At 37.9% G+C, this 8,546-nt stretch overlaps 1 pseudogene; it reads left to right on the top strand.

Annotated features, from left to right (window-relative positions):
* Positions 1 to 1,275: 1,275 nt before the first annotated feature.
* The window catches only part of LOC104860938, a 50,568-nt pseudogene continuing 43,297 nt past the window's right edge, over positions 1,276 to 8,546 (top strand).

Here is an 8,546-nt window from a genome sequence, read left to right as displayed (position 1 = left end):
GTGACAGTCATCTAACAAGTCAGGGAGAGTAGCAAGCATTGGAAGAAATGAACTCTACTGACGCTTTGATCTCAGACTTCCAGCCCTGCAGAACTATGAGAAAATGTTTCCATTTGAGCAACCCAGTCAGTGGTACTACATTATGGCAATTCCATTAAACCAGTACACATGATAGTGATGTCCCATAATTTATCTAACTTGCTTTCGTGGTAGACGCCTAATTCATTTCTCTTCCTTTCTTTTCCAATACAAATAGTTCTGCAATGAAATTTTTTATACATTATTCTGTGTTCATAGACATAAGGATTTCTTTTTGTCACAAGTGTGGGAATTAATTCTTTTTAATATAAAGAAGTGGAATTGCTGGGTTATACATCTTTTAAAATAAAAAATAATCCTGCTAAGTGACCCACAAAGCTGCCTATAATAATTTTATTTCCGTGAATTCTGTAAGAAAGTACATGCTTTTCCACATTCCCATCAATGTAAGATATTAATTATTTAAAATTACCAAATTTGGCAACAAAAAATTTGGTTCACATTTTTCATTGTATAAAATTTCCTGTAACATTTGATGAATTTTAACATAGTTTAGTACATTTTCCAAACATAATCTGTGTAAAAAAAAAATGCCATGGAGGCATGAGATAGGCTGCTGAGAATTTCATGCAGTAATTGGAGTTTTGAATGAAAGGATAGATGATCCTGCAACCCAATCCTTAGCCGTAGTGGGAGGCAGGAAATAGCCTAGATGCTGTTCCTGCTGCGCCCCCTTCAGTGTCCATTCCATGTTTCTCCAGTCCACTACAACGTCCACCTTCAAGGTGAATTTCAAGCCAACGTCCACTGCTCTGATCTCGTACATTTCAGGATGTGATCCATCATTCACAAATCCCATCCTTTGGCCTTTAGGAAGAATTTCATAATTTCCTATTGAGAACATAATGGATTTTTCTGGCATGTTAAGAATATAAATCTAACATAACTGCTGAGGATTAGAAGCAGATAAATCAGTTGTTCAAACTGTCCTCCCTCTCTAGTTTCCTTCCTGTCTGTTCAGGATGATCCCATTGGAAGTGCATTTGAGACGGGCAAGTAGTAGGTAGACAGAGAATTCATCCCATCCCTGTAAGCTTCTGCTCAATCAGTGTCTGCTCAAGACTGAGGACAAATAGGGACTAAAAACCAAGTAGCCCACAGAATAAGCTTCTGGGTGTACTCTGTGTGAGTCTAGTGTTTTAAGATGTGTATTTTTTGGTACAATATGGCTCCTGAATGCAAGCCAACTACTTCATCTGGTGCTTAACTGAAGAAGCAACAATCTGTTCCAACAATGGAATAGTAACTGTGCTGGAACTGTGCAAATACCACCGACTGGTCTTTACTGTGGCATCTTCCCACAGAATTTTCAATGGCAGTGTGAGTATAGGATCTTTTATCTTTGTCTGGTAATGTTTTAGAACCTATCCTTCACCTATGACATGAAAGCCATAACTCCACTTTATTAAGATCATTTAAAAATTTTTAAAAATAATAAAATATTTTAGGATAGCATCTAGTTAAGGTCATTATGGAAGAACATTTTTTGTTTTGAGGGTGGGCTGTGTAGAGAGATGAAGTCAAACTCGTAAGAGATTTGGAAGGGTAGAAATAATAAACTAAAGAAGACTACAACCCACAGTTCAGAATTTAACAAAACAGGACTGTGAAGTTAGGCCTAGAAGTCACATTACATCTTTGATATTATATTTATTGAAAAAATATATCCTGAGATCTAACAACATTTAGTCCAAGTATTGGATAGTTCTTTGTGGTATTATTTCCAGATTCCTGCCAGGAATTTCATATTGATTTTTTTTTTTTTTTGCCATCTGTCACTTAACTGTGCCACTCAGATTTCTTTCAACCTCAAAGTTGCTAAAAATATATGTATGTAAATTACAGATAAAAATGTTAAACAGGGCAGAGCAGAGAAGATAACTGTGTGATATTCTGCAGGAAGTTACTCTACCTCGTAGGTAATTCTTAGAATTCTTGAAGACTAAAGGATTGTTCAAAGCACCTACTGCAACCTTCACATTATAGAGAAACAGAGACCTGGGGAGCAGGTCAACTGGTTCAAGATCACACAACTAATTATTCACTTTTCAAGAAGTACATGTATATGTTTGTGAGTGTATGGGTGTGTTTGCTGTTTAATGTATTACTTGTGTTAATATTCAGTGGAAAAGTCCAAACTGGCCCCTCTCTCTAAGGCCAGTGCTCACCTCCTCAGTTTGACAGTGAAGCGTTTATCATCACTATTTAAGCACAGGATGCATGTGGTTCTCAAATCCCCAAGATACTTTCTTCTGTCTGTAAGGCTATCATAGGGCAGCCCATGACATATTTCATTAATTCTAAGGGAAATTTGACTGCAGCATTCACTTGTCCTAAAGAGTGAGTGATTTTAGGAATTAACTTGGCATTGTTTTGATGAATTTGTTTTAATGTATGTTTGTTCACTCCATCCCAGATCCTATTCCATTCTTCTTCTTTTCATCCAATGTAAAAAATCTTCTCCATTGTGATAGTTCCCAGATATCATCAGTTCTTATATTTCCTGCAGTTCATTTTATCTCCAAATATTTTTATGTAGATCTTCATTTTATTGCATTTTGTAACCGCAGTAGTCTATTGAGTGATTTATTTTATTTTATTTTATTTTATTTTTTTGGTTTTTTGAGACAGGGTCTTGCTGTGTAGTTCAGGCTGGCCCTGAACACACTATGTAGCCCAGGCTGGCTTCGAACTTCAAACAATCTCCTGAGCGCTAGGATCACAGGTGTGTGTCATCATGCCCAGCTTGTCAGCTAATTTCTACCTTCAGCACCTCTGATCGTCAGCCTCCTCCTCCCTTGTGTGTTCTTTCTACATCAGTCCAGTTTTAATCAAACTGAGGCAACATTAGCCTGTTTCTACCTTTTCCCCCTTTTCTCTTCTTATATTAAAATACTAAGGTTTTTTTTATCTAGGGATAACCAATTAGGTGAAGTAAAGAAATAGAAAGAGAAATAGGGCAATCATACACAATAATGCCAAAGGAGGGACCACGGTGTGAAGGAAGTAATGAAATTGAAAATGAAGTTACTCCAGTCCCTTCCAGAAATACCTGTTACTTAAATATTGTTCTCTCTTTCATGCTCCAACCCTGTTGCCTATTTTCCTTGACTGTCACCCTTCACGGCGGTCACTTGTAGCTTTCACTCCAAACTGAACTTACTCTCCCCATCTGTTCCACGTAGCCATGCAGCTATGAGTGTCACCATTCCAATGGGAATCAGTGCCTTCCACAGACTCGGTGAACTCTGATCCACAGCGTTGTGTCACCTCAAGCAAACAGAAAAGGCACGGGATTGAAAACATTGTCCTCCTCTTTTGCTTTTCTATTCAAAGTCTTATTTGAGACACTGATATCTGAGGTAGAAGCTCAAGGTGCTTGTCAAATATCCATCCACCAAGGCTCCTGCCTTTCTTGGTTCGCCTTGCGATTGCATTGGCCCGTGGGTCCCACTTTATAATTGTGAGGAAAGTGAAGTGTGTGGCTGTATGTCCTGATCCAAATGAAGTCACATGCACACCCTTCCACTTCCTCTTTCCCTGTCTCAGGAGGCTCCATGTTCAAGACAGCATTACTTCAATATGCAGGAAAGTCAAGCCATTCGCTGGAGTTTGTGTGAAGCTGTTATTGATTTAAAGCCACTGAAATTATACGGTTTAGTTGTTCATGTAGCAGAGCCAAGCTGATCTGAGCTCACTCTTACTTATCCATGCGAAATTTGAAAATTGTCCATGAGAATTCACTGGTTACAAATAAGGAAGTAAAACTTAGCAGATAAATTTGAAAGAAGTCATTCAAGAACCTGCAATCTTTCTCAAGTAAAGCTCTGTTGTTACATTTTAAATGCTAAACAAGTGCTACAGATGCTCAAGATGATAATTAAAGCAGTCGGAAGGAAACACATTTCCCACGCACAGACATAAATTTATCCAAGAACTAGGTTGTACCCTTTCCAATATTCTTTCAAAGCTCTTAATTATAGAGATTACTAGCTCAAGGAACAGGAGGTTAAACATCTGCTTCCTTAAATGCAGCCAAAAGCTGAAAACAAATAGGCTGAATCATACTAAAAGTAAAGAATGAAAGGCTAAAATTAAACATCTCCACCAGCGTCTCGTACTTCTTCTAATTAAACAGTCTTACATGTCAGCTATTTAATGGAGAGGGGCACAGTTAGGTAGTGGGTGCCTTTGAGGTAGACCTTTCTCACTGTTCTGAGGCTACTCCTACTTTGCAACTCCTCTCCCCTCCCCTGCCCTTCTCTCCTCTCTTCCACAATTCTATTATTTTTGCTTCTTCTTTAAACTGCTTACTATAGTTTCAAACCTGTACCCTTGCCTGGATCCGGTCCTTTGGGAATTCCACCCAAAGCCACCCTCCCCACACTGCGATGGAAGGGCTGGTGGTGTCTGTAGTCCCTGGGCCTTTCTCTCACTTCTGTCTGATACCAGAAATGTCAGTATTTATGATTTTGATGACACGAGTTTAAGGTCTCTTGACTTTTATTTTAGGCAGAGTCTCATATATAGTTCAGGCTGGCCTTCATCTCACTTGGTAGCCCATGCTGGGCTGGAACTCACAGCGATCCTCCTGCCTCAACCTCCTGAGTGCTGGGACCATAGGTGTGCGCCACCACGCCCGGCTAAGGTCTCTTGATTTTGAAGGTCAGTATTTAAACACTGATGACCCTACATATGAAATACACACAGCAGGAGATTCCCCTATCTTGACTATTAGCCAAATTAAAAGACTGAATAGAAATAAAGGGAAGGAGGGCAATTTAACATAGGGAAGCTGAGGTGGATAAAGGCAGATCCATGCCATACACAGTCCTGCTCTGGAATTTGCATGTGATGGTGATGTCCTGCCTGCCCTCAAAGCGTCCCTGAAAGGTTCTCCCAGTCTTCGGTCACACTTTCCTCTTGTGATACCAGAAAGTTTGTGTCCATCATGGACTCTCACAAAACCCACACATAAACAGGAGAACAGTGATCTCCTTTTGTGACTTTCCTGTCTCTGCAGAAGGCAATAATCTGGCTTTTATAATGCAGTTTTAATTGTACCCTTGATATTCATTATATTTTTCTTCTGCCTCTACCTTTTAAAAGAATATATAAAGAAGAGAACTTTAAACATTTTGTCCAAAAATATTACCAGGATTCAGTTTGGCTTTTGTTCACATCTTTATGAAACACTTCACTAGGTTGATAAGTTTATTTTTAATGGCCATGTATTGCATAACTGTACTCTGCAAGATGTTGACATTTTTGCAGATGAAAAAATGTTTTTATTAATTTTCTTATTATTAGTAGGCTAAAAAAATCCTCTTCTTACAATTCAATGGATATTAGGAAACTAACACAGACAATGTTAAAAGTATGCTCCTTCATAAAGAAAGATGACCAGGTATTGGAGGGTAGCTCTTAGCCATCCATCCACAGGCCCTCTCTGCCTCTCCAGTTTCAGAAGGGCGATATCCTGGGGACAAGGAATGGAAAAGCCATCATTTCATTTCCACACCAGTGTAGCACTCTAGAAAAAAAGGATACATCTGCAGGATTTTTTATTTTTTATTTTTTGCTTTTATTGCTTAGATTTTTTTTCACTTAGAATCAAGATCCTGATTTATTCAGTCAATCTTTCTTTATAGACTTGCAGGCTGTTTTCAGCTCTGTTGGGTTTTGTTCTTTTAAACAATTATAGACATGCTTTTATCAATATATTCTTGTTCATAAATCCTCATGTTCCCATAGTTTTATCTCCCGGTGGCATTGGTAAGTCAATGAATGCATTGTGCATGTTTCTGGATATATTAGATGGTATCGAATATGTTTTGCAAAATACCTCAGCCATCAAAACTAATAGCAGCAGTGTGTGAAAGTGCCAATTTTACCAGTTTCTGATTAGCACCAGGTGATACAATGCCTTACTATTTATGAATCTGATGATTTCATTATTTTTCTAATTTGTATATCTATAACTACTACTAGCACAGAAAATATGAGATAAAAATATCCTTTATTAGATTTTATAAGAACTGAAAGAACCCTAGTTCTTTCTTAATTTCTTATGAGAGTTTGTTTGCTCTGAGGAAGCTGGTGTGTTACCACACACCACAAATAATTCCAGGTGTTTGCTCTTTGTCCTGTATGTGTATGTGAATCATCTTTTGTCTCTCTGGAAGATGCAAAAAAAAAATGCTGTGTTTTCCCAATATTATCTGTTTCATCCTTGTGTGTAGGATACCTCAAAAATTCCTTTTTTTATTGTCTCATCTTAGGGTACGATGAAAATAGAAAAGCTGTCAACCGCACTCTTCTGATCATTAGAATTTACTTTCTTTGAGGAATTAACATCATATTGATATGTTTAGCCGTTACACATAATTTGCTTGAGAGTGTACCTTCAGTTTGTGCAGTCGTTGAGACTTGAACACTAAAGATCTATGCCTGTTTGTATTGTTAAATACTGGGGGCCTCATCTGCCATGCAGGGGCTGCTGACTGCTGCAGAAGCTAGGGCTGCACCTGCAGGAGGCCCTGCCCCCTCCAACACCGCTGCCCTAGATGAGAAGTGGAAACAAAGAAAGAAGAACCTCTAGGTTACTCTATCAGCAGGGCAAGAAGAAAGGGCTGATTAACCTCAGATTCTACGGATCACTGGTAACATCATGTGAAACAGGCTTCAGATCATCGGTGTTAGGGTCATTTTATCAGTCAACTCATGGTTCTGGGTTAGTTTTAGATCTTAATCCAGGTTTCCTTTACTCACCCGTGATGTTTCTATGCTTAGAGAAAATCCCCTCTTCAGTACCCAGGCATTTTATACCAGTTAGATTAAAATGAGCACTGAAGATAATTTATTGTTAATGGTGTCTAGAACATGAGAAGAATAAAGAAAATCGCAATAGCGACTCAAACAATACAGAGTGTGATTGCAAAGCTGACCCAAACTGCATTTCATGTGCAGACAGCAAATTATCACCAGCAGCTTTCTTCTCTCAAACTGGAACGGAGCCCTTCAAAACCGAGAGACCAGAGAAATGAAAATTTTCCAGTTCTGGAACCATTTCCTCTAGTAACAGTGTAAGGCCAATAAACAGACCTCTTCTGAGGAAACTGTAGTGACAATTGAGGCTAGGAAGGGAATTCTAGTGGGTAAAATATACTTGGAACAAATGTTTTTTGATTGTCTACAGAGTAATTAACAGTATCCCAGTGTTCTCACTATTATAACACCTCCATCAGGGAAATGTCCCCAGTTAGTTCAACTCCGTGAGTGGTCTGCACGGACCCTTCTCTGTTACTGCTGACTGCAACCCAGGAGGCTTGGAGAAGCTAAAAGTGGTCATGACATTCTAAAAAAACATCTTTGCATTTTCTAATAATGTTAGTTTATAGAAGAAATTGAATTACATGATTTTGACTCTTGGCTAAGTGGAAGTACGCATATATATATTATATGAACATATTTCTTGGCATATACAAATGAGCAATACATTCCTTCAAAACCTATGCTCTAAACTGTTCCAATTTTAATGGTCTTTTGTCCTGAAAAATCCATCAAATTTCATAAATACAAATGACCAGAGGGAAACTGAGCAATGAAAAAAGAGAATAGAAACAAAATTGCAGCAATAACAGCAAAGCATTATTTATAGCATAACTTTCTGCTACCTCAGGAACATCTATTTAAAAAAAGAAGTATCTTACTAGAATCACAGAAAAACACTGCAAGTTGTAAGAAACATCTACGTATAAGCACCTCTTATCCACCTGTAGGTTAATGTGCTGAGGCCCCAGTGAAATCATTCCAAAGGTCACAGTGCCCATGTGATCTATAAAATCCACATATTTTCCTTAATCCCAGAAAATGAAATCTTCAGTATCTGCTGACCTTGAAATCCAAAATTACCGACTATGGGTCTTTAAGAAGTGAGGCTACCAGGAAAATTATTTCCAATGCCAAGAAATCCCTCTTAGGACAAAGAAAATAAAAATTTTTAGGATAAATATTTATTTTTACCTAGGACTACTTTTGCTACTCTTAGTTTCTTCTGGTTCCATATGGATTTTAGGGTTATTCTCTCCAATTCTGTGAAGAATGCTCTTGGTATTTTGCTTGTTATTTTAATTAGATGAAATCTGCAGAATAGTTTTGGAAGCCTAGCTATTTTGACTATATTGGTTCTGCCTTTCAAACAAAAACAGGGAATAGCTTTTCATTTCCTGAGGTCCTCTTTGATCTTCTCTTTCAGAGTACTGTAGTTTTTGTTGTAGAGGTGTTTCGCTTCTTTCCTTGGTTAGTTTAATTCCTGAGTATTTAAATTTTCTTGGTGCTGTTGTGAATGGTATTTTTTTCCTAATTTCTTACTCAGTGGATTCATTAGTGTATAGAAGAGCTATTGATGTTTGCATGTTTTTTTTTTTTTTTTTTTTATTTTTTTT

This window comes from Fukomys damarensis, unplaced genomic scaffold, assembly GCF_012274545.1.
Source record: "Fukomys damarensis isolate Sample0158 unplaced genomic scaffold, DMR_v1.0_HiC HiC_scaffold_18, whole genome shotgun sequence".
In the NCBI taxonomy this organism is placed as follows: domain Eukaryota; kingdom Metazoa; phylum Chordata; class Mammalia; order Rodentia; family Bathyergidae; genus Fukomys; species Fukomys damarensis.
The sequence above is the reverse complement of the archived record's forward strand: the minus strand, read 5'-3'. Positions and strand labels throughout refer to the sequence as shown.